The 27,243-nt window shown below is 41.2% G+C and overlaps 1 long non-coding RNA gene across 1 annotated transcript; it reads right to left on the minus strand.

Annotated features, from left to right (window-relative positions):
- Positions 1 to 6,013: 6,013 nt before the first annotated feature.
- Positions 6,014 to 26,728, minus strand: LOC136163491 (uncharacterized). The gene is made up of 3 exons (XR_010662248.1): positions 26,637 to 26,728; positions 25,283 to 25,419; positions 6,014 to 6,049 (listed from the first exon to the last, which is right to left on the minus strand). It is a non-coding gene; the product is annotated as an uncharacterized lncRNA (long non-coding RNA).
- Between the last annotated feature and the right edge of the window lie 515 nt (positions 26,729 to 27,243).

Here is a 27,243-nt window from a genome sequence, read left to right on the forward strand (position 1 = left end):
ATTCTCAGAAGCACATATGTTAATTACAGTAAACAAATGAAATACCCCAGTTATCATTTTGCTTGTGTGGCACAAGATCTTTGCTCACTTAAATAGAATAACATTATAGTCTGAGATAAACAGGCATACCTTCTGGCCAGCTACACCATATAGGGGTGAGCAGTGGGAATTGGCTTCTCTGTTTTCCATGTAATATATGATATATATATAAATACATCTATCCAGAGCATGGCCCAGAAAGAGGGTTGTTCCCAGAAAAATCACAGAATTGCAAATCTTACTGTAAATAGTTGAGGGCAGTTAATAGGCCCTGCTCTGTTTAGGCCAGAAGGCCTTCCCATAAGTTTCTAGGGGCAGTGTCAGTACTGCTGGTTGACTGCAGATGACATACTGGTATTTGGGCGGGGGGGGGGGTGCAGTGAGTGGGTGCACATACTCCTGAGGAGAGATCAAAGTCTTTATTGTGCAGCAATTTTTGTTTTGTTATGCTATCATGTAATCTAGCCAAGGAATTGATGATTGACCTTCACTGTCTTATACAGCAGAGATTCTTTTGAGCAAAGAAGTACCAAAGCAGAATGGTGTGAAGAATTATGCGGTAAGGAATGGTGAGAAATTACATAGTGAGGACTTCCCTGGTGGTACAGTGGATAAGAATCCGCCTGCCAACTCAGGGGGCATAGGTTCAATCCCTGGTCCAGGAAGATTCCACATGCTGCAGAGCAACAGAGCCCTACAGATACTGAGCCTGTGCTCCATGCCCTGTGAGCCACAATTACTGAGCCAAGTGCTGAACTACTGAAGCCCTACTACTGCCTCAAACCTCCTCTGCAGCAAGAGCAGCCACCACAACGCGAAGCCTGTGCACAGAAATGGGGAGCAGCCCCCACTGACTACAACTAGAGAAAGCCCACATGCAGCAGCGATGACCCAGTGCAACTATAAATAAATAAATGAAAAGAAATTACATGGTGAGAAGTTGCTTGGTGATAATTATAGCTTCACTTTAAAGTGTATATTGCACAATACCTGTTTTGTTTCTCTTGAACATGAGGAAGTAGAGAGAATTTGAGGATTTAGGCAACTTCCCAGCCTAATTTCTCAGGGGGAGCCCTTGGAAGTAATTCATTCTTCTGGCAGGATATAATATTGTACACTATTTTGACTACAATTTTTGAGATTTTGCTCTACAATTTGAGAGATTTAGTGTATCTTGTGAGAAAGTAGCTAGTGGCTTATTTTATACCCCTTAACTCACACATCTAATTAGATGAGCAAAACAGAATTAGCATCTAAATTTCACACCACTTAGGAGAAAAAATATCTTTACCAAAAGCTGATTCTGAGTCTTAAGAAACGAATTGCCTGTTAATTGAGAGAACCAAATGGAGAAAGTTTTGAAAGCACACACACACAAAAGCCAGTAAGGCTTCTCTGAGGAGGAGAAAGCGGCTCTGGTACAGGTGGCCCACGTGACCCAGGAGCAAGAGCTAAACCAACTCCACATGGAGAATTTTCACTATAAAACTGCTTGGTACTATCAGCTCAATAGATGGTGTCCTTATGGGCAGTATTGGTACCTACAGAGAAAAGACACCTTGGTCTCTTTTATTTGCAAGCTTTTTTCCCATCAGTCCTAGGTTAGACCCTGTCCAACCTTGCAGGGTGTTGGTTTATGAGTGCTGCAGCAGTGAGTGTAATGCATCATTTACCCAATGGACATAAAGGACATACCAAGTGAAGTAACTTTAAATAATTGGCTTGGAGTGGCTAGTAGCTAGGAAGTGGCTTTTAGAGATACCCAAGGTTGAGAGGGTATTTTTTTAAACCATTTGCTATAGATGTTGAAAAGGTAGGGTTTGCCCTCTTCATGTCTACTCCTTCCAAATAGATGTATACAAAAAAGCTGTTTTTTTCCCCCCGTTCCTCTACTTTGCCACCCTGTTAAAACCAACAGGGATTTATGACCCGCTCCTCATTACATGTAAAATTTGTACAAAAATATCTTCTATGAAAATGATTTGTAATCTGTAGACTTAATACCTGGGAGATGTCTTGAGATGTAAAATCCCATCCTTTGGGTTTTGGGGTTTATTGTTTTCTCCAAATAAATCTGATCTTTAAAGTTCAAAAAAAAATTAAAAAAAAATAAAACTGCTAATAGAAGAAGAAATTCAATATTATTATACCTTTAATATTTTATGACATTTTGCTTGAAGTATACTGGGCTGGTCATGGGCTTTATTTCAAAAACGTAAAGCTTCCATGGGATGGCAACTGCCTTCTTCCTGCACAGAGGCCCAGGGCTGCCTGAGCTAATACTACTGCACAGTTCAGGCGGCAGGGCCAAGGAGAAGGACAGCGGTGAGCTGCCTACGGAGCAAGACGCTTCACTGCATACACTGTTTCCAGTCAGGCCGACTGATCTCTTCCTGTCTTACCCTTACTGGCCATACGATCTTAGGCAGGTTACTCAGCTTCTCCAACCCACCTCCTCTCTAGTAGGTCTACCTAGAGAGACCTACTGTCTAAAATGGAGATAATAAACCTACTTATGGCCAATAAAAGGATTAATTGAAATAAGGCATGCAAGGACTTTTGGCAACTAGTAGGCTCTTCTTTTTTAAATTTATTTTTAACTGGAGGATAATTGCTTTATAATGTTCTGTTGATTTCTGCCATTTATCAACATGAATCAGCCATAGGTACACACATGTCCTCTTACTCTTGAACCTCGCTCTCACCTCCCACCTCATCCCACCCATCTAGGTTGTAGGCTTTTAAGCTATATAAGTTTCCAGCCACCTCTGAGCTTTTAAATATAGATAGAAATGAGAAAGCACCCTGTTCCTACCTTATTATCTTTATTGCCTAGAAATTTAAGCTCATGGTACAGGAAGTGGAATAGAGTCTAAGGCTGAAACTGACAGCCAGGAAAGTGGGAGATGGTTTTCTTACCTGAGAATTACTTAACTCTAGTGATATAGGTTCTCAAAGAAATGAACAAAGCTTTTTTAAATCTTAGATATCTATTGCTAATTGTCTTTTTTTTTTTACTATTAGGAATTTGACTTCATGAACACATTTTAAAAACAATCTTTCTCCACACATTAAGGGATACTTCAATAACACCCTCAGACTTGGCTCATACTATCATGTAAAAAAAATGTGTTGGCTAGAATATGATGTTCTTGGCAACTAAAAATAGCCTGGTGGTTGTCCTTTCCATCACTGTGCTAAAAGACTCTCTTCAGTTCTCAAAGGTGTACCATCACTAAAATATGAAGAAAACTGAAGTATTTAACATGGAACCCTAGCTTGAGGATTTCAGAAGACACATTCCTTTTAGCTGAGATGGTGTCTTGTCCATCAGAGCACTTCAGTATTAAGAATTATATTATAGAAATATGTTTCTTGTTATCAAAGAGCATAAAGAATGTTCAAAAATTATAGTAAGACTTAACCAAGCTTTTCATATTTATTTACATAAAGATACTCCAAATCAATGATATATATTTAATATCTATGTATATTCAAGGCTCAACCAATTATGGAGGTAACTTTTATTTGCTGTAAAAGAAACTATAAGCATAACCATCTTCTTATTTCAGATCTGTGAGTAGTATGATTTGAGTAATACAAATTAAAACAAAACTCTTTCATGTATAAATATTTGGTTAATAATTATGGTGCAAATGAATAAAGTTTGATCAATAAAATGAGGCCTCACTTGAGTTTCATTCCTTCTTCAAAAAATGCCTCATTTTACATAGTCCCTGATTTTTCCTGTTCTTTTTTTGCCACCACCATAGGATGTTCTATCAATAATCAGAAGAACAACATATGGTATAAGTTAATACAGGAGTTGGAAATTTTTATAATATTTTTCCAGACTCAATATTCTAAATTCTACTATAATAAAATTTCATAAATAATAGAAGAGAAAAATTTCATAATGACAATGAACTAATTGAAATACCTAAGGTATAGAATCTTTTCTATAATCCAATCAGGTAGTTCGTGGGTTTGAATATACATGGAATTTCATTATTACAAAGTGAATTATAGTAACTCCAAAGAACTGAGGTCCCTAGAGAGTAAGGAATACACTCCTGGCTACATGTGAATCCAATGCAAATTTGTTTAAATCATCAAATATCAAGAGAGAGAAACTTTCTGGTAAAGAATACACCTGCAATGCAGGAGACCTGGATTTGATCCCTGGGTTGAGAAGGTCCCCTGGAGAAGGGAAAATCCACCCACTCTAGTATTCTAGCCTGGATAATTCCATAGACTATGAAGTCCATGGCTCACAAAGAGTTGGACACGACTGAGTGACTTTCAATAACATTATTAACATTCAGGTTGCTATGTCAAACACCAGAGACTGGTGAGGCTTAGAGCAGGTTGCCCCAAAATATGCCAATGTGGCATACTGGGTTTTTATATTTTTGGCTGCACTACATCTTACTTTCGGCATGCGGGATCTTCATTGTGGCATGTGGGATCTTTAACTGTGGCACGTGGGATCTAGTTCCCTGATCAGGGATCAAACCTAGGCCTTCTGCATTGAGAGCACAGAGTCTTAACCACTGGATCACCCCATACTGATTATTTTGAATTAAAGTTACTTAAGCGACAGCCAATGCCAGAAGGACATCTTGACTCTCTGAAACCGATAATAAATCTCCTGTGTGAAAGGTTCACTCCCTGTATCTGGAGGTAGAGAGACATCCTTATCACCAGAGATAGGGAATTTAGGCCAAGAAACCTGTATAAACAAATCTTGTATCTTCTTTATTAATTTACTACCCCAAGCCCAAACTCAAATTCTTCACTAATTAAACATTCAACCTACATCTCTTTGCCTTGTCAGTTCTTTACAAATTTATTGCTTCTTTACTGAATAAGCTGCCTGTTTTTATACTTTTTGGGGATCCTATTTCTATGAGACCTCCATACATACACATTAATATTTTTTCCTCCTGTCAATCAGTCTTGTGTCAATTTAATTATTAGACCAGCCAAAAAAACACAAGAAGGGTAAAGCTGAGGATAAAATCACCGGGAATATACCCCAGTGACTTTCTGTAGGGCTGACTTGATCTATGACAGGAGGTCAGTAAGACTGACCAGCAGGACCAGTCCAGCAGGACTGGAAAGGACTTCATGGGCCACCCAAGGTCTTGGTTTACAAGGCTCTAGGGTACAAGTTTACTGGAAACAATGAATAAGTACCTAGCCTGGTGTTAATTAATCCAAAGTGCTTCCTAAAAGCAGACTGGAGACCCAGGGAGACGGGGGTTCTGATTCAGTGGAGCGGCAAGCACCCACCAGAGAGATGTGATTACCAACCCCCATCAGCTACACCATGTGACACTGTTTTATCTGTCAGTAGATAGCAAAACTCACTGAAGGAGAGTCAGTTTTTACGTTTTAGAAACTTAAGTTAGATTAATTACCTGATACGATTCTAACTTTAGTACTGATACCAGTTTGTGCCCAGTTTGTCTCTGTTGCTTATTATAAGGTCTAGACTAAGGAATGTATAATTTCAAGATTGAGAAACCAAGGTCATTTTTCAGTCAAAAGGAGAAAACTTCAAAATTATTTCAAATTGGAGGATCAAAATTTGTGATAATTCTTCCTCAGATACATGGAATCAAGTGTTCTGAACATGTTAGCACATTTTGAGGTGTTTAAAGCTAAATGATTTTTTTTAATTAGGCTGTTTGAGTCACTGCTTAGGTGTATTTGAACCTTCCCTCCTCCCTTACTCCCAAATATTTTTATTGCTCTATTATTTAAAAGCAATACTTTCTGCTTTTTAAATTGTCTTATAACTAATAGTATTGGTTAATACTTAAGATAAAATTCAAACTTAAAATAATATTACTGAAGTAATAAATTTTATTTCCAGAACTCATTAAAAACTGCTTTAAATTTTAATCACAATGTTATAATTTATAATTATTTATAATTATTCTTTTCATATGATTCATATGATATTTACCTGATTTAAGGGACATCCCACCAAAACATAATTAACCTGTTGAAAAAACGGAAAATAGGAACATAATTATAACATGTAGATAATTAAAGTAATAAAAATTGAAGAAATCTGAGATGAACATTGAAACAGATTTGGCTTTATTAGTATATCTAACAGATAGTGTTTAAAACGTCTAAAGATCATGGTAATATTTGGACTGAACAGAATTCACAGTTGGAAAAAAAAATAAAAAAAAAAAGAATTCACAGTTGGTTTTATAAGCATGAAGTAAACACGCGGCAAGTACGCAGCACACTCTATGAGCAAGTCACAGGAGGTAAACGAGGTCGAAGATGTGCTATCACTGTGGGTTCAAGACGGCTCGCCCCACCCAACGGAGACTGCCTGCATCCTGCAAAAAGCAAATGAGAGAGAGACAGAGACAGAGATAATTCAGGGTTCCTTCTACTTGGTCCCAATAGTTCTCTACATTGTCTCTTTTACTGTGTCAGATTTCTTAGTGGTCTTGCTTTGTTCTCTTACATCTACTCCCAAGAAGAATCTGAAATGCACTTTATCTACTTGCAGCTTTTATGGTTGTCCTAATTGCTGCAATGGACTAACCAAAAGCATAGATCTGTTATATAAACAGCAGAAGAACATTGCTTAGATTTAATATTGCTCAACTGTAAAAAGAATTCACTGACTCAGCTTTCATCCCATTTGTCTGTCATTTTCTATGGCTTTAAGATTGTTTCCTTTGTATGAACTGATAACACAACTGAAAGTGTATTTATTCATCAATTAACTTTTGAAAGGACTGTATAAGTTATCACCATCTACATCATGCTACATCAACATCTATGAAGAATCAATAAACACCTATTTTCTATGCCCAATCAGACTCCTTAGAGTTTCATTTTTTCAGCCATTTTCCATTTTGTCCTATGAGTCATAATATATACCAACCAACTTTTTTAGTTTTTTCTATATCATGTTTTAATTAATTTAATCCTTATTTTAAAACCTTGAAAAAAACACAAAACAAGACTATTAGTAAGAAATGAGACATAATAGGAGACATGTTACTCAAAGCTGTAGGGACAAAGTAGATAGAATCCCAAAAGTCTTTTTTTTTTTTTTTGTAAGATACAGGCAAACAACTCGATTTGGTAGGACCAACCATACTAAACTTTATGATACAAAATTTATTTCTGGTCTTGTTTACATCCTGTCGTCATGGAGTATGAGGCAGGTACATATTATTATTTTCTCTTTTCATGTTAAGAGTGATGAAGTAACCTGTCCCAGGTTACAGAGATAGTAAGGGGTTGTGTTAGGGTTCAAATCTGGACAGTCTGACTCACATGTGTCATAAATTGAAGGCCTGAGCAAAGCAGAGTCTCTTCTGAAACTGAAGTCATCAGAAGTAACACATCTCAAAGGACAAACCTTCACCTGCTGCTGCTGCCAAGAGACAGATTGCTCAGCAGGCCACAGGGTCACGTCCTGAGGCTCTGGTGAAGGCCCTTCTACTCCTTTATTTATCCCTGTCTCCAGGCTCTTCAGGCAGCATGATGAAGAGATATCCATCATGCTCCCTCCTGGGACTCCTTTTCTGAAGGAAGAAGCCATTTTACACATAGTGGTAAAGACAGGATAGGGCCAGTCTTAGCCAAGATTATAAGATCAAGGATACCTCTTTGTTACATTTTCAGCTAGCAAGACCCATTTCCAGCCTCTTGACACACTCAGAACTAACCTTCCTTCTCCTGACATCCAGTAACCCACCATGGAATTGCCCTTGGGCTGTCCAGAGCCCTCAGCTATGACATTCTACTCAGTACTCCCCTCCATCTTAAAGCCTCATTCTTCAAAACACCTCTCTTTCTGTGGTAGAAAGTGCTAATTATCTCAATACCTGAATGTCCCTCTTTCCATAATGACAGAGCTCCCATCTTCTGGCCCTCTTGCAGCTAGTTATGTCCATGTGACTAAGTTTTGCCCATGGAATATGAACACACATTGTGTGTGAAACTTATGGGAAGTATCCTGAAAGGAAAGTGATATATCCTTCTTTCCCTGCTTTCTTCCTGCCTGCTGGCTGCAATGCAGATTTATTTTCTGACGTGAAGCATAGAAATGGCTAGACAGAGCAGGCTAAGTCTCAAGTCTCAGGGAATGCCATGCCAGACTTGCACTGACATTCTTGTGAACTAAAAAGACTTCGGGAGTATGATAAAGAAATAGAATTCTCCCTTGTCTACTATTATCTGAAGTATTTTTGGTAACTTGTGGCAAGCTTTAACCTAGCTATTCCCCCTCTTTCTGGTACTGAGCAGCAAGACTTGTGGATTTGTTAATACAAACAGAAGAGTATCCTCTCTGTACTCCAAAACTTTGAGCGGGTCCCTCCTGGTTTGGTGAATATTAAAGAAATATGGAAAAATCCTCTCTTAGGATAAAAATTTCAGCTTGCAAATCTACAGACAAGCATACTATTTTTGCTTTCAAAGGCTTTAAGAAGTGACTATCAAGTTGCTTTTTCTTTATGTGTCCTTTCCATCTCAAACCCTCTCAGTTCTGCCAGCTAGATCAACACCTCTGCCAAGTAGAGCAAAGAATATGTACTGACAAGAGCAAAAGAGAAAGTAACAATAATGGTTTTCAAAATATCCCATTAAATTACCTGAAGAAAAAGAGCTAATTCTTCTTCTTGTGCTTCCTTAAGCCATTTCCCAATCTACATTGTCACAAAAGTTCATCTTTTTAAAATGAGAGATAAATTCATAGAGACAAAAAATAGATTAGAGGTTACCAGGGCTGAGAGGAGAAGGAAGGGGGAGTCATTGTTTGGTTGGTACAGAGTTCTGCCTGCAGTAATAGAAACTTTTTGGAAATAGAGCAGTGATGTACACAACATTGTGAACATAAGTAATGTCACTGACTTGTATTTTGAAAACAGTTAAAATGGCCTATTTTGTGTTATATATACTTTAACACAATAAAAATAAACTAATAAATAAATAAATGCCATAAAAGTGTCCATTAAGGGAGCAGAGCATCATCAGTTCAATTCAGTCCCTCAGTCACGTCCGACTCTTTGCGACCCCATGGACTGCAGCATGCCAGGCCTCCCTGTCCATCACCAATCCATAGAGCCTACTCAAACTCAAGCCCATCGCATTGGTGATGCCATCCAACTATCTGATCCTCTGTCGTCCCCTTCTCCTCCCGCCTTCAAACTTTTCCAGCATCAGGGTCCTTTCAAATGAGTTAGTTCTTCGCATCAGGTGGCCAAAGTATCGGCGTTTCAACTTCAGCAACACTCCTTCCAATGAATATTCAGGACTGATGTCCTTTAGGATTGACTGGTTGGATCTCCTTGCAGTCCAAGGAACTCTCAAAAGTCTTCTCCAACACTACAGTCCAAATGCATCAATTCTTCGGTGCTTAGCTTTCTTTATAGTCCAACTCTCACATCCGTACATGACTACTGGAAAAAACCTAGCTTTGACTAGATGGACCTTTGTTGGCAAAGTAATGTCTCTGCTTTGTATTATGCTGTCTAGGTTGGTCATAGCTTTTCTTCCAAGGAGTAAGTGTCTTTTGACTTCATGGCTGCACTCATCATCTGCAGTAATTTGGGAGCCCAAAAAATTAAAGTCTCTGACTGTTTCCATTGTTTCCCCACCTATTTGCCATGAAGTGATGGGACTGGATGCCATGATCTTAGTTTTCTGAAAGTTGAGTTTTCAGCCAACTTTTTCAGTCTCCTCTTTCACTTTCATCAAGAGGCTCTGTAGTTCTTCCCTTTCTGCCATAAGGGTGGTGTCATCTGCTTATCTGAGGCTACTCATATTTCTCCCAGCAATCTTGATTCCAGCTTGTGCTTCATCCAGCCTGGCATGTCTAATGATGTATTCTGTGCATAAGTTAAATAAGCAGGGTGACAATATACAGCCTTGATGTACTCTTCTTCCTATTTGGAACCAGTCTATTGTTCCATGTCCAGTTCTAACTGTTGCCTCTTGACCTACATACAGATTTTTCAGGAGGCAAATCAGGTGGTCTGGTATTTCCATCTCTTTAAGAATTTTCTGTCATACCCACCCCTAAAGCCTCATTTGTCTGTTCTTACACTACTTCTTTTGTTCTCTAATTTTTATGTATGCTTTTGGAGGTTAAAGAATGTGTCTCAGACATGCTGCAGTGGTAACCAGCATGTTTTGTTTGCTTAGCTGAATAATTGCAAATAAAAGCACTTTTCTTAGTACATGGTTTCTTCCATTTATATTTAATAACACGGGGGCAGGAGAAGTGACTTAGCCACTCACACCAAGATTCCTTTTACAGAGAGGGACTTTATTTGAGCAGAGCCCTGAGATGAAAGAGAACCTGAGCTGAGAAAGGCACCATTTCAGCTACTCCACACAGCAAAGGAGAGAGAGGGAACACCTGACCTACATTTAAACCTGTCAAACCCACCCCCTTGGTTAATTTATGAAGTATTTTCCTCTAAGATGTATATAATTTTATATAGTTGTAGGATTAGCAGAATCTAATCTCCTTCATATTTTTGTTTCCTGGAAAGAACTATCTCAATCAGGAGACCCAAAGCGCTTTATTTAGGAGAACTAAAGAATGTTTTTTAAAAGTTCATGATGGTGTCAACTATAAAATACAGTCACAACCTGAAAGTAAGAGTTATTTTATTTGGTGTGAATGTTTAGGACTCTGAGCCTGAGAGACAGCATCTCAAGAGCTCTGAGAAAACTACTCCAAGGAGGCAGGAGAGGAAGTCAGACTATATACAAGTTTGCAACAAAGGGAGCAGGCAATCTGAACATCAAAGAGCAGGTATCAAGTTAAGTAATTTAGCATTCTATGTTTGGGAAGATGCGAGCCTCTGGGCTCACTGAATTTCTTCCTTTCATATGCACCACAGCTCTGGGCTCACTGAATTTCTTCCTTTCATATGCACCACAGCTCTCTGGAGCCAATCCTGTTTCCCTGTTCACCTTGCTTCTTGCATTCCCCCAGCTTCTCAGCTATCACAGTAGGGGGTGGCAACATCCACTGGATCCAGTTTTGGGGGCCCCCATTCACATTTGGAGGCCAGAAGTCACTCATGGCTGTGATATTTTTTGTCTATTGAAATGGCCAGAGATCTTTTCCTTTTACAATGGTAAGCAAATGACAATTATATTCCAAGATATTAACTAAGGCAATGATGGTAGATGGACCAGGTAAACCAGAAGAAAGGGAAATAATAGGAAATTAAAAGCAACAGATAAAGTAAACATATTCTAAAATCTAAGTGTGGGTCTAAGCAAATAGAATGTAAAGAGGTTGGGGACTATTGAAAAACAACTGCTAATCCTGAATGACTTTTCTATTCTTTAAGTATTCAGAGAGAGTCATTTAAACATCCTAACAACAGTGTCTTGAGCTTTACTATATTCACAGCAACATGAAATTATTTGTCCTTGCTTCTACAAGAAAGGATATTTCATAACTGCCACTCAGGGTAATTGAATCTTCTCTACCTCTTACATGTTCAGCACACGTAAGTGACAAGTATAAGACATAAGTGATAAGTGATAGGACTATAGCCAGGGCCAGAGATAGGTAGCAGGATGCTCAGTAGCTCAGTCGTGTCTGACTCTTTGTAACCCTATAGACTGAAGCCCACCAGGCTCCTTTGTCCATGGGCCTTTCCCAGCAAGAATACTGGAGTGGGTTGCCATTCCCTTCTCCAGGGGATCTTTCCGACCCAGGGATTGAACCCTGGTCTCCCGCATTGCAGACAGATTCTTAACTGTCTGAGCCACCAGGGAAGACCCCTGTTGTTTCAAGGAGGAAGCCAATTCGGACCCCATGTTGGAAACTGTTGGTTGGACTTCCTTTCCATTGCTCTTGTTGTAGTCATATTTACTGTCTTGCCTGGAGTACCCTGCGCCTCTACTTGACTGTAAACTTAAGTGCCTTTGTTCAGCTCATGCCCACCTGTGAACAGAAGAAAGTAACACATCCCTTTCCAAAGGCTGGCCATTCTCTTGCAGATGTTTTACAAGACTGAAGAACTTTTCACTTTACTTTCCCACTGCCTCTCCTGCTGTTCTTTTGACTTTAGTTTTCCATTGTTTCTTTCTCTCTGATCTATAAAAGGACATGGCACCTAGACCCCAATAAGATGGTTATTTTGAGGCGTTAGCCTGCCATCTTCTCAGTCAGCTGACTTTCTGAATAAGGTCATTTTCCTTACCTCAACACCTCCTCTGTTAGATTCATTGGCCTGTCGTGCAGTGAGCAGAACAAGAAGCTTGGACTCGGTAACACTGTCAATCAATTTGGGAGTTAACTTCATTTCTTTCAGTCAGATGACTTTCTTACAATAGTTAAGACCTACTATCCTGATGGCAACTCCCACCAAAAATTTTTTTTTACAGTCTTATACTTTGTGTTATTTTCATTCTGTGTACAGTGACCTTTCTCAGCCACATAGAAGCCACATTGCTGCATGATGTTAAAATTAAAATAAATCAGAATTAGGGTGGTAGGGGTAGTGATGGTATTGGCAAGGTGGAAAAATAAAGATAAAACAGGGCTGGCCAGTGATCGCTACCAAGATATCACAGTGAGAAATGCCAGATCCCAACTGTTACCTGGGGCACACCCAGTCACATGAAAGTAATACTGTGTGTGGAACCTGTTCATCAAAATTAAGTCCGTTTCCTTTCTGGGGTTCCCATCTCCTTCCTCTCACTCCATATGCCTAGTTCCTCCATTTGCCTAGATGTTTTCTCACTTTCTTAGGTTAACTGAAGATGTGGCACAGTTTTCTTATCTACTCTAAGCCCAGCTGTCATCAGGTATAAATCCAATGTCCTTATCCAACTAACCTAACTAACACTATAGTTTCACATTTCCCCAACCCCCTCACTCAAGAAGGCATCATCTCCCCTCCAATTCAGCTGCCCACTTCCATGGACTCTGTCATCACAGAGGACTCCTCCACCTCTGATATATATCCCACCTGATCACAACCTTTGATCCTTCTAGCTGTCTTGTCCAGTTATTTCCACACTTCTTTTTGATTGCTTCATTTTCTCCCAATGTGTCACAGTCTTCACCTCTTTTATCTTGTCTTCATTACCTCTGACCTCAACCACTCTTCAGTCAATATTCTCAACTCCCTTGTTCCCCGAGGCCTCCTATTACACTTCTCAGTCTTGAACCAAACTGACTGCCTGACTGCTTTGTTCCTAGTCACAGTCTACTGAGACCTACTGGAAAAAATTATCCAGCTAAGGAGACTGAAGCCACCCCAGTTCAAACTGGGTTTCTGAAGGCCCTAAGGAGTTCTTTCACAATATCTGTACAGATTTCACTACCCTCTGTTGCAGGGAGGGGGACCCCTTTCGGGGCCCGAAAGTGGGGGCTCTTACCTAACAGTCAGAAATGAACTGCCCAAGGAGACACACATCTGGGAAGGGGCTAGGGTTAGCAGGAGGGTAAGGGAAGGCAGGAGAACTGCTCTGCCGCCCGGCTCGCAGTCTCCGGTTTTATGGTGACGGGAGTAGTTTCCGGGTTGTCTTTGGCCGACCATCCTGATTCAGAGTCCTTCCTGGTGGCGCACGGGTTGCTCAGCCAAGATGGATGCCAATGAGAAGGATTCTGGGAGATGGTTGGACGTGTAGCGTCAACTTTTGACCTTTCCTGAACTCTTCAGTTGCTGGTGGCTTATTAGTTCTGTGTTCCTTACCAGGACCTCCTGTCGTAAAACAACCTGTGTGAATGGTAGCTATGGTGTCTGGGTGGGCGGTTTCTGTCAGTGTGCTTCCCCTAACAACTCCACCACCCTATTTCAGTAGATAACCTTGCTTCTTACTCATGAGGGAGAGAATTGAGGCCACATTTCAACATCCTGACATTCTACCTACAGTCTTACTTGGTACTGTATCCATCCTTGAGTGGGACTACTGACTCCCTAGGCTAGGCTAAGCCCTCCTTCTGTGTCCCAGAGCCCATCTGCTCCCACCTCTAAGATCTCATTCCATCCATCAATTTTCTTTTCTCTTACATTTTCAAATGCTCTGCTCTGCTGCCTCCTCCTATAAACATGCTCAAGTCCCTGACTGGGACATAATCCATGTTTCTCGTTCTGGATGAAAAGGCTTCTCATTGCAAAGAGGTTAACTTTCCTGAAACTTACAATTTTATAGCACATTTTTGGGAATTTGTTGTGGGAAGCTGACAAAGTGATTCTAACTTTTATCTAGAAGACTAAATGGGAGGAAATAACTAAGAAAATATTTAAATGTTAAAGATTTTGCTTAACAGAGTCTGTCTTTATATTATTTTTCCTGCTAAATTGCTTGTTCTTTGCTTTATGTATTGAGGTTTTTAGTTGTGCTCATGGAAGTCTTTGCAAAACTTGGTGAAGGTATAACCGAGTTGGGGAGAGAGCTATTCTCCTAGCCTGTCACCACCAAACCACAGCCCAGAGTGCACCCTCAGAGCTGGGGGTGGCCCCTTAGAGGACCACAGTGCCATGTGGATGACATTCTCATGGAAGTGGCTGGCAGCAGAGGTAAGGCAAGGTGCCATGGTAAGGAAGATATAGGCAGATTTATTTGAGACACTCCTCGGGGAATCTCTAAGATAACCGGAGGGACTTGGGAAGGGAATTGTCCCGCTGCTCTTTTCTCCCTTCAGCTCCAAAAACTACAATACCCTGTGCCTTTCTACCCACCAGCTTTCAGGTTCTTTGTCTGTCTTGGCTAACATAAAGAACTCTTCAAATGAAAAGGTAGACTTAAGAAAGGCTTCTGTAGGCCCTGGTGGTCTCTCACCCTTTCTGTCTCAATGCACTTTGGCACCTGGGGCAGAGGGTGAGGCTCTTTATCCTCTGAGGAGGAGTAAAGCCTCACTGTCTCGATGCTTCACTTTTCACTGGAAAGATATATATCCTTGCTCTATTCCTGAGATATATTAGTTGGGGCTGTCAACTAAAAAGATGCACAAGGTGAGAGTTGCGAGTTAAGTTTTATTTGGTTTTATTTGGTGCAAAATGAGGACTGCAGCCCAGGAGAAAGCACTTCAGAGAGCTCTGAGAGAATGCTCCACAGAGGTAGTAGGGGAAGATTACATAAGATATATAAGATTTTGGTGAAGGGGGAGTTCAATGCAATCAAGTGCTTACTTTACAAGAGGTTTTCTGCTAGTTATAGGAGCTGAGGTCATCATGAAGGGATTTAGTGCTTTTCTAGATATGAAGCGATGCAAAGATTGAGATCATGGAACCAGTTCCTAAAAATATCTAACCATCTAAAGACCTGTTCCATCAGTTTCTCTGGAGCACTGAGTGCCCCATTCTCCACCCTGAAATTCCTCAGGGCATGTTGAAGGTCAACAGCTGCAATAGCACAGGGTTCAATCTCCGCAGAGGCAGATGGCAAACGCCCTGGGCAAGTGCCAGTTTGTAGCTGACAGAGCTCTTTTGCCCCAAGTAACAGAAACCCAAGCCAACTTGTTTAAGTACAAAAAGAACGTGGGCTCTCATAACTGAAATGCTCTGGGCCAGATCCTGGCTTGAGCCTACTTGGATCAAGGAGTGTAAATAAGGTCATCAGGACTTGGTCTTGTGCGTGTCATCTATTGGCTCTGCTTCCCTCCACAGTTGGCTTCATTCAAGGGCTGGCATTTTCCTCATGGTGACGTGAGGCAAAAATAAACTACGGACTTCCAGACTTCCTCCCTTCATTTGGGCAGCTACATTGAAAAAGAGTCTCCAACTGTCTAAAGATTCAGATTTTAGGCTCATTAACTCTATCTTTCAGTGTATTAACTCATTAACTCACCCTTGACTACCTTCTCTTATGTGCATGTTCAGTCTGACAGGAAATCCTGTTGGCTCTACCATCAAAACATATCAGGAATTTAACCATTTCTCATCAGTTCAGTTCAGTTCAGTCGCTCAGTCGTGAATGACTGCGACCCCATGAACCGCAGGACTCCAGGCCTCATGTCCATCACCAACTCCCGGAGTCCACCCAAACTTATGTCCATTGAGTGGGTGATGCCATCCAACCATCTCATCCTCTGTCGTCCCCTTCTCCTCCCGCCCTCAATCTTTCCCAGCATCAGGGTCTTTTCCAATGAGTCAGCTCTTCGCATAAGGTGGCCAAAGAACTGGAGTTTCAGCTTCAACATCAGTCCTTCCAATGAACACCCAGGACTGATCTCCTTTAGGATGGACTGGTTGGATCTCCTTGCAGTCCAAGGGACTCTCAAGAGTCTTCTCCAACAACACAGGTCAAAAGCATCAATTCTTCTATGCTCAGCTTTCTTTATAGCCCAATTCTCACATCCATACATGACTACTGGAAAAACCATAGCCTTGACTAGATGGACCTTTGTTGACAAAGGAATGTCTCTGCTTTTTAATATGCTGTCTAGGTCAGTCATAACTTTCCTTCCAAGGAGCAAGCGTCTTTTAATTTCATGGATGCAATCACCATCTGCAGTGATTTTGGAGCCCAAAAAATAAAGTCTGACACTGTTTCCACTGTTTCCACATCTATTTGCCATGAAGTGATAGGATCGGATGCCATGATCTTAGTTTTCTGAATGTTGAGTGTTAAGTCAACTTCTTCACTCTCCTCTTTCACTTTCATCAAGAGGCTTTTTAGTTCTTCCTTTTCTGCCATAAGGGTGGTGTCATCTGCATATCTGAAGTTATTGATATTTCTCCCGGCAATCTTGATTCCAGCTTGCGCTTCATCCAGCCCAGAGTTTCTCAAGATGTACTCTGCATATAAGTTAAATAAGCAGGGTGACAATATACAGTCTTGACATACTCCTTTTCCTATTTGGAACCAGTCTGTTGTTCCATGTCCAGTTGTAACTGTTGCTTCCTGACCTGCATAAAGGTTTCTCAAGAGGCAGATCAGGTGGTCTGGTATTCCCATCTCTTTCAGAATTTTCCAGTTTATTGTGATCCACACAGTCAAAGGTTTTGGCATAGTCAATAAAGCAAAAATAGATGTTTCTCTGGAACTCTCTTGCTTTTTCAATGATCCAGCAGATGTTGGCAATTTGATCTCTGGTTCCTCTGCCTTTTCTAAAACCGGTTTGAACATCTGTAAGTTCACGGTTCACGTATTGCTGAAGCCTGGCTTGGAGAATTTTGAGCATTACTTTGCTAGCGTGTGAGATGAGTGCAATTGTGTGATAGTTTGAGCATTCTTTGGCATTGCCTTTCTTTGGGATTGGAACGAAAACTGACCTTTTCCAGTCCCGTGGTCACTGCTGAGTTTTCCAAATTTGCTGGCATATTGAGTGCAGTACTTTCACAGCATCATCTTTTAGGATTTGAAATAGCTCAACTGGAATTCCATCACCTCCACTAGCTTTGTTCATAGTGATGCTTCCTAAGGCCCACTTGACTTCACATTCCAGGATGTCTGGCTCTAGGTGAGTGATCACACCATCATGATTATCTGGATCGTGAGGATCTTTTTTGTACAGTTCTTCTGTGTATTCTTGCCACCTCTTCTTAATATCTTCTGCTTCTGTTAGGACCATACCATTTCTGTCCTTTAATAAGCCCATCTTTGCATGAAATGTTCCCTTGGTATCTCTAATTTTCTTGAATTTCTCATCAACTTCTCAGCTATCCCCCAGTCTAAGACACCATCATATCAAACCAAATTACTCAGGACTTCCCTTGTAGTCCACTGGCTAAGACATCATGCTCCCAATGCAGAGGCCCTGGTCAAAACTAGATCCCACATGATCCAACTAAGAGTTTGAAAGCCTCAACTAAGAGTTCAAATGTAGCAATGGAAAATTCTGCCTGTAGCAACTAAGATTCTGTATGCTGCAACTAAAAGATTCCATGTGCCACAACTAGTATCCAGTGTGGCCAAATAAATAAAAAAATATTTTAGAAATAAATAAACAAAAATAAACTGAATTACTCTAATAATCTTCTAAGAGTATCCCTACTTCTATTCTTACTTCTTAAAATTCATTCTCAGCTAGCAACTAGAGTGATCCTGGAAAGTGCAACAAACAGTTCTTAACCAGCTATCCTCCCAGGGCTCAGGACAGAAATAAATAGAAATGCCCATTCCCCAACATTTTCCCTGAAAGGGGCTCATGTACATAAGCTTTAAGAGCTGCTGCCCATTGGTCAGTTTGCATCTAGGTGATGACTGAGACCCTCCCCTTTGGGACACTGACAAGTCTTGGCACACCCAACCACTAAGGACTTCTCTCACAGCTCGGTCGGTAAAGAATCTGCCTGCAGAAGATCCGAGTTCAATTCCTGGGTTGGGAAGATCCTCTGGAGAAGGAAATGGCAACCCACTCTAGTATTTTCGCCTGGAGAATCCCGTGGACAGAGGAGCCTGGCAGGCTACAGTCCATGCGATTTCAAAAGTTGGACATGACTAACATGACTAAACCACAACCAACCACTAAAAACAAAGAAGTCTACCTGGACAATCACCAAGGTTCACAAGACACCAAGAGCCAGGGCAGGCTGAACAATGGGATTGATTTCCTAAACAAGATTACTCCTTCAAGAGTGGGAGAGGTGACTGTTCCATCTAGGACATAGAAACCAACACAGAGAGTCACAGAAAATGAAGCAACAGAGAAATATGTTCCAAATGAAAGAATAAACTAAATCCCAGAAACAGACCTTAGTGAAACAGAGATAAGTGATTTATCTGACAAAGAGTTCAGGATGATCCTATAATAATTTAAGGCTCAAAACTATCCAGGGATTTTTCCTGTCACAATGAAAACCAAAATTCTTGCAAAGAATTGTAAGATCATATCTCCCATTACTTCTTACCTTATTACAATTCTCTTGGATTGTAGAGGTTGGAAAGGTAGGAAATTACAACCTTTCACTCACTCTGCTTCTAGCAAACTGGCTTCCTTGCTCATATATTCCAGATGTGAATGTGTCTCAGGGTTACTGCACTTGCTGTCCTCTCTTCCTTATTCTTTATTCCCTGTTCCCCCAAATATCCAGTGTTCAATCCCTCATCTCCTTCTAGTCTTTGCTCAAACATCAATCTTCTCAATTAGGCCATCTTGGACCATCCAAATGCATTTTCTCCTTCCTCTCCCAGCACTCCCTACCAACTTCCCTATTTTGTTTTGCTCTATGATATCCATCTATCACCCTGTAATATCCTATATTGCTTATTGATTTATCTCCCTCAGTTTGAAGGTAAGTTCCATGAAGGAAAGAACTTTTGTCATTTTTTCCCCCAGTGATGTAGCCCTAGCTATCTAAAACATTACCAGGCATGTGACTGGTGCTTAATAAATATTTGTTAAGTGAATAAGTGAATCAATGAATAATAAGACACTTGTCAATTCTGAACCAATTACTGAACTAGAGGACCCAATGTTGATTGGTTACATGTAAGTCAAATGCTGCCCCTGTGATCAGGAGTGGAATCAGCTCCCCCTGCACCATACAGTCTAAGAATGAGAAGCGGGTGGTTCCATAAGAAAGTCAGAATGCTACTACTAGAAGGAAATTAGATGCTACACAAACAAAATTACAGATATCCATCCCAAAAGGTGTGACAAGACAAATACAGGGAAGTCATTTATAAAATACTTTTTACAAACATTTTAGCCCTTTCAAATTTCCAAGTTGGGACTTGTCTGAAAGAAAATAGTCACTGTACAATTGTATGATTCATGAAGGACAAGCTAGAATCAAGATTGCCAGAAGAAACATCAACAACCTCAGATAAGCAGAAGATACCACACTTAAGGCAGAAAGCAAAAAGGAACTAAAGAGCCTATTGATGAAACTGAAAGAGCAGAGTAAACAAGCTGGCTTAAAATTCAACATTCAGAAAACTAAGATCATGGCATCCAGTCCCATCACTTCATGGCAAATAGATGGGGAAACAATGGAAACCGAGACAGACTTTATTTTCTTGGACTCCAAAATTACTGAAGATGGTGACTGTAGCCATGAAATTAAAAGATACTTGTTCTTTGGAAGAAAAGCTATGACCAACCTAGGCAGCATATTAAAAAGCAGAGACATTACTTTGCCAACAAAGGCCCATCTAATCAAAGCTATGGGTTTTCCAGTGGTCATGTATGGTTGTGAGAGTTGGACCATAAAGAAGACTGAGCAGCAAAGAATTGATGCTTTTGAACTGTGGTGTTGGAGAAGACTCTTGCGAGTCCCTTGTACTGCAAGGAGGTCAAACTAGTCATTCCTAAAGGAAATCAGTCCTGAATATTCATTGGAAGGACTGATGCTAAAGCTGAAGATCCAAAACTTTGGCCACCTGACGTGAAGAACTGACCCATTTTCTAATGAAAGAAAAATATTTTCTAAGACCCTGATGCTGGGAAAGATTGAAGGCAGGAGGAGAATGGGATGACAGAGGATGAGATGGTTGGATGTCATTACTGACTCTATGTACAGGAGTCTGAACAAGCTCCAGGAGTTGGTGATGGACAGAGAAGCCTAGTGTGCTGCAGTCCATGGGATCACAAAGAGTCGAACACGACTGAACAACTGAACTGAATGAAACATTGATACTAGGGAAATTAATTTCATAGCTAGACAGTCATTTGTGACTTTGGAGAAAGAAATTCCATAGCCTGGGGCAGAAATTAGACTATGAACACGTAAGAAATGAGTGGCTGATGGGGAAGTGGAGGTAGATCACAAAATGAAATATGAATACTACTGCTGCTGCTAAGTCACTTCAGTCGTGTCCGACTCTGTGCGACCCCATCCCTGGGATTCTCCAGGCAAGAACACTGGAGTGGGTTGCCATTTCCTTCTCCATATGAATAAACCATCCAAAAAAGACTGACAGCCTGCTTCAGACAGAGTACTACACTAGGCAACAGAGCCAGCATCAGAGTCACACAAGGCCCTGTGTTCAGAGGGGTCCTGACTTGGTTTAATGCTCAGATGTCACTGTCTTAAAATTGTTAATAATTTTTGAGCAAGAGGCTCTACATTTTCATTTTGCACTATGCCCACAAATTATGCTTAGGTTCTGCAGAGCACTGCAAGGAACCCAAAACACTTCATTCATTGTTTAGTCACTTACTTATTCAACAACAAATAAATGAATTCCTTACTATGAGCCATCCAGTCTCTAGAGACATGATGATAAAGGTAGAGTAGGTGACAAATGGATGACAGAAAATCTTTCAACAAAATGTTGTTACTTCCAAGAATAATAAAATGTAAATATAGCTATTATATGACATTCTATCTCAGCTCCCAAGTTGTAGAGGCTACAATTGACCCTGGTCAATTTATTCACCTGCTTAAGTCTTAGTATACTCACTTGCATTCAGGAACATAAGATGCTTACAACAGTGCAAGGTACCTTGTAAGTGTTCAATAATGTGAGGGACTGATGAATTTCTAGCACCAGCACCTAGCACAGAGGAGGAGTTCAATAAATGACTGGTTTAGTAAGCAGGGGGTAAAAAGGAAATTTCAGATCAACCTGGACAGTTTTATATGTTCTTTATAAATGAAACAGATATGGCTATCTGTGTGCTTGCCAAGTCACTTTAGTCGTGTCTGACTCTCCGCCACCCTGTGGGCCATAGCCCGCAAGGCTCCTCTGTCTATTGAACTCTGCAGGGAAGAACACTGGAGTGGGATGCCATGCCCTCCTCCAGGGGATCTTCCCCACCCAGGTCTCAAACCCGCATCTCTTGTGTCTCCTGCGTTGGCAGGTTGGTTCTTTACCTCGAGCGCCTCCTGGGAAGCCCACATGGCAATACATGTTGCTGTTTAGTCTCTAAGTCGTGTCCAACTCATTTGCACCCGTAGCCTGCCAGGCTCCTCTGTCCAGGGCATTTCCTAGGTAAGAACACTGGAGTGGGTGGCCCATTTCTTTCTTCAGGGGATCTTCCTGACCCAGGGATAGAACCTGCATCTCCTGCATTGGCAGGCGGATTCTTTACCACTGAGAACCCTGGGAAGCCTAATCAAATCTTTGAAAGTTAAAGTGTTAGTTGCTCAGTTGTGTCCAACTGTTTGCGACCCCGCGGACTGTAGCACACAATGCTCCTCTGTCCATGGGATTCTCCAGGCAAGAATATTGGAGTGGGTAGCCATTCCCTTCTCCAGGGGATTTTCCCAACCCAGGGATCGAACCTGGGTCTCCTGCATTGCACGCAGATTCTTTACAATCGGAACCACCAGGAAAGGCCCTTAGTCAAAGCTCTAAGTATATGTAAATGTGTATATATGGCCGTAGGGCTTTCCTGGTGACTCAGTGGTAAAGAATCCACCTGTCAGTGCAGGAGATGCTAGGGTCAGTAAGATCCCCAGGAGAAGTCCAATATTCTGGCCTGGAAAATTCCTTGGACAGAGGAGCCTGACAGGCTACAGTCCCTGGGGTCACAAGCAGCTGGACAAAACCAAGCATGCGCTCGGCTCAAAGCTTTAATCAGGCCTAGAAGGAAACGTAAACACATATATATACTGAATTATGCTAAGTGTGGTCAAATCCGTGTAACAGGATTTGGGCAGAGAGATTTTTGTTTTGTGTTTTACTTCATATACTCATTTAAAATCAAAAGTTTAGAAAAATAAAGTTTATTTTTAAAAATAAAAATCATTGGCATATTCTGAACATAGTGGCAGATAAGAAAGCTTATATTCTTCCATGCTAAGCATTACCTTCCTCTTATCCAAGATATTTGCATTCAATTTCTCTTCTCTTCAGTTCTGAGTCTGCCATATTTGCTCTTAGTTTTGGGGGAAAAAAAATCACCTCCTTGATCTGTAAAATAACTTCTTCATTCATAAAATGAGGCACACAATACAAAGTTTTCCAACTGGTGGGCTTCAGTGTGCTGGTGTCCTGAATGTAAGTGAGGAACTGACCCCTCCTACAAGGCGGCAGTTGAGAGGGGTGAGGGGCTGCTCGAGCCCTTTGGGCTAGCACCGCTGGCCGTAGGCAGCCTTGTTTAGGTCTCCTCAGACACCGTGCAGAGCAGTCTGAGGTGTATGCCAAAGCAGCAACCGACACTTACAGTTCTGCTGTTTGCATGTGGCCAAGGAGATGGCTGCCACATTGGCATCTATCTGCCAAGCACCCCTCATGAATCAGAGATCCTGGAACCAATGCAGGAGACTCATGGGGCACAGCACACAGCCTCAGGGATAATCAGTCAGGGTATAAGAGAGGAGCCTTGGCAGAGTATAGTTTCTAATAGGCTCAGCTCCAGGCAATGCCTTTCATATCTATCTGAACATATATCTCCTTGCAGCAGTGCACTCTTTAAATAGTGCCCAGGCTAGCTCTTTACACGGCGAAGGCAATGGCAACCCACTCCAGTATTCCTGCCTGGAAAATCCCTTGAACGGAGCAGCCTGGTGGGCTACAGTCCATGGGGTCGCTAGGAGTCAGACATAACTGAGCGACTTCACTTTCCCTTTTCACTTTCATGCATTGGAGAAGGAAATGGCAACCCACTCCAGTGTTCTTGCCTGGAGAATCCCAGGGACGGCGGAGTCTGGTGGGCTACCATCTATAAGGTCACAAAGAGTTGGACACGACTGAAGCGACTTAGCAGCAGCAACAGCTCTTGACAATGCATGCACGTTCTGAAAACTGGAGTTTCAGATATAAAAATGTACTATTGGGGCTGAAATTCATTTGTGTTATCATATGAAATTGCAACATTATATTTGTCAGTGAAAAAAGAGAGTTGGAAGAGTTGTTTTTCTTTACATATAATTATAATTGTACATTATGTTCAATTGTGTAACATGATTTTAAATATTTTATCGCCCACTTAAGTGATCAGAGTCCCTCACTTATAATTACTACTCAGAATATGAGTTTATCACTAAAACTCTAGATCAGTAAATTAACAAATCCATTTTAACCATAAAACTTAATATAAAATATATTTACAGAAACAAATTCAAGTCAGCTATTTTAAAATGTGGAAAATTTTTATTTGAAAGTTTTATCCAAATTCAATGTTTAATATATCCTCTAATACACTGTATTTTATCATTATTCAATTTAAAGAAAATGTTATAAATTTTTTTTACCATCATTCAGATCCCTCTAAATCTCTTCATTCATGTAACTGAATGTGCTGTAGATAAAAAAAATTAGCATTTTCTCTGTGTTGTGATATGAAAGACATTGAGCAGCTTGATAAAGATCATTTATAAAGTCAGTCTTTCAACCCATCCAACCCTAGGACACTTGTCCCCTGATCCCTACTCCAAACACACCCTCTCTCTCCCATAGACATTTCAATGACAACCAGGGCTACAAAGACAGAAAGCAGCCAAGTTTTGAGTCTGTCCAACAGAGTCGAGAACTCCAACAAGGATATTTGTACAAGACACCATGTGGCCCTGGAGTTGGAGGGGAAGCTTAGACAAAAGCGTAACAAATAGCTAATGTCTAAAAAAGCCACGGAATCTGGATGAACAACTAAACTGGAAGAAACCCACAATTTACTCTAGGCCAAAAGACCCAATAAGCAGACTGACAGAGCATTTTCTTGGATGGAAATACTTAATATCGTATCACCCAACATTTCTCAAATTAACATGAAAATTTAATACAATTTAAAGAAAGAATAACACAAGTTATTGATTAGAAATAACTTGGTTAGAAAATACCATGCAAACATATGCCAAAGTGAAGCCAAGTGGTCAGTCACCTTGAAAACCCTGCAGTGTCTCACAGGTACTGAGGTGTGAATGCCATCTCCCTGAGGTCTTTAACTTCAAGTTTTTCTGCACATTCAGAACTGACCAAATTATTTTTGACTATTTCATATAAAGTTTTATGAAACAGTCTTACTATTTGTAATCAAACTCCCAAAGTTTTTATGTATTAACAAGACACTAAAGGTATAAAGTGAAGTCGCTCAGTAGTGTCTGACTCTGCGACCCCATGGACTGTAGCCTACCAGGTTCCTCCGTCCATGGGATTTTCCAGGCAAGGATACTGGAGTGGATTGCCATTTCCTTCTCCAGGAGCTCTTCCTGACCTAGGGATTGAACCCCAGTCTCCCGTACTGTAGGCAGAGGCTTTACTGTCAGAGCCACTGGTGAAGTCCATTGGAAGTCCATTGGTTGGTATAAACCCCTGACAGGTTTTCTGCCATAAGCCGGCGAGTCATTCATTTCACACAAGCACACTATAGAGTTAGTAAAGTACTGCAGAAAACATGTTTGCTAGGAGAACAAAGAACTAGAGCTCCACCCATCCTTACCTTGTCCTGAAGAATCCCGGAAGAGCCCCCAGTATGAAAGGTTGCTGCTGAACTACAAAAGGGGCCAGGATTCTTGACCTCCAGAGGAGAAGAACTCAATCCCAGGCCAGTGACGAAGATTTGATCGCTCAGAGCTTCTGTGTAATAAAGTTTTACAAAAAGTATAAAAGAGCTAAAGAAAACTTCTGACACAGACATCAGAAGGGGACAGAAAACTTTTCCAATATCTCAAGGACTACTGTTGGCTATCAGGAGTACCTGATAAACAGAATATGAAATAATTTGCTTGTGATAATAGAATCAGAGCAACCAGATGAGGTTTGGAAGGTTGTTTCATCCACGGCACATTAAGGCCTAGAGACTGGTTTCTGCCCCAGAACAGAGTACATTTAGTTCATGTCTCCCAAATCAAACACTGTTCCACTTGGGCAATGCTACATAAACACCAACAGATTGTTATTACTTGTGCCCCATTTTTCCCCAAACTCCAAGCTGGTCGTTCCCCATTGGTTAATAAACTGCCTTTCAAACAACTTAGAATATAACTGATTAGATTTCTAATCTTTCTAAGGAAGGGCATGGTCAATTCTAAAGGAGATGTTCATATGGATTGCTACATTAAAATATATGGCATGTCTTAGTATGGTAGGGAGACGTGTCAATCCTGGTTATTTTATCAGCACCTTTGCTTAAATAGGAGTCCATAGATTACTAATTTACAGCTGTCATGGGTGTTGGCAATCACTAAATCTTATCCCCATTTTCATTTAAAAAAAAAAAGAAAGAAACACCCACAAAACTAAAAGTAGAGCTCAGTGAGGGCAAATAAGTTAGTCATTTGGTTGGCCAAGAAAGAATTAGACAGAATCTGATTCTGTTTGTATACTCCACAAGTGAAAATAATTAGGTAAAAATCAATCTCCGAGTATCTTATAATCCTACTTTTAGCAATCTTGTAAATGATTACTTAAATCTGGCGCCTCAGCTCTTTGCACAGCAGCTAGTAGTTTAAGAAAATAATGCCAACAGATTTCTTGAGATGAGTGAGTACCTAATTAACTGACTTCTACCAACTGGAAAGGAAGTGGCAACCCAGTCCAGTATTCTTGCCAGGAGTATTCCATGGACAGAGGAGCCTGGCGGGCTACAGACCATGGGGTAGCACATATATATAATCATCTTTTTAACACTCTTTTTTAAAATAGTTTTTTTAAAAGCTTTCCTCCTCATTTTCACTGTATTTATCTCATCTTTCGGTCTCACCGCTGGGCATATGGGTGGAATCTTAGTTCTCCAGCCAAGGATGGACCCCCCTCCCCCGCCCCTTGCGGTGTAAGCACAAAGTCTTAACTACCAGACCACCGGCGAAGTCACCCTCCACCAGTCGTGCTTCTGCTCTTTAAGGGTGAAATTCCACGGTGTCAAACGCGTTTTGTAGCCTTTCCAAGATGCCCATGATTCACATGCGTTCGTGTGACAGGGATTTTCAGTGTGGGCCCTCACAGTGGGCGTGGTAGTCATGGACTCCAGGCCTTGGCATTCGGAAACGTGCGAGGAGACGCCGAGGGGCAGAGAGGGCTTTCTTACAACTCTAAATTACAATAAGGAAAAACGTGGTTTTATTTAAGCACTGGAATGAAATGAATTCGGTAACAGAGACCTAAAAGACCCACGTGGGGGAGGGGAAAGGGGCGCGAGAAGAAAGGGAAACAGGCCTTTTTCTCCAGTGACGCGCGGTCACGAGGCGTTCTCCCGACGTGGGCGCATGCCATTGGCCAAACCCCAGCTGACGTCCTCGTAGCCGCCCGGGCGCGAACAGTGGCAAGGGCGGTGCCGCACTGGAAGTTGGCGAGGCGAGCGCGCTCCCGGGGCCTGCCCCGCCTCCATCCTCTGCCCGCCAATCCACTCTTCAAGTCCCTCTTCGCGCCCAGGTGGCCACGCCCCTTCCTAATTCGCCCCTC

The sequence above is a fragment of the Muntiacus reevesi genome, chromosome 3 (genome assembly GCF_963930625.1).
Source record: "Muntiacus reevesi chromosome 3, mMunRee1.1, whole genome shotgun sequence".
NCBI lineage: Eukaryota > Metazoa > Chordata > Mammalia > Artiodactyla > Cervidae > Muntiacus > Muntiacus reevesi.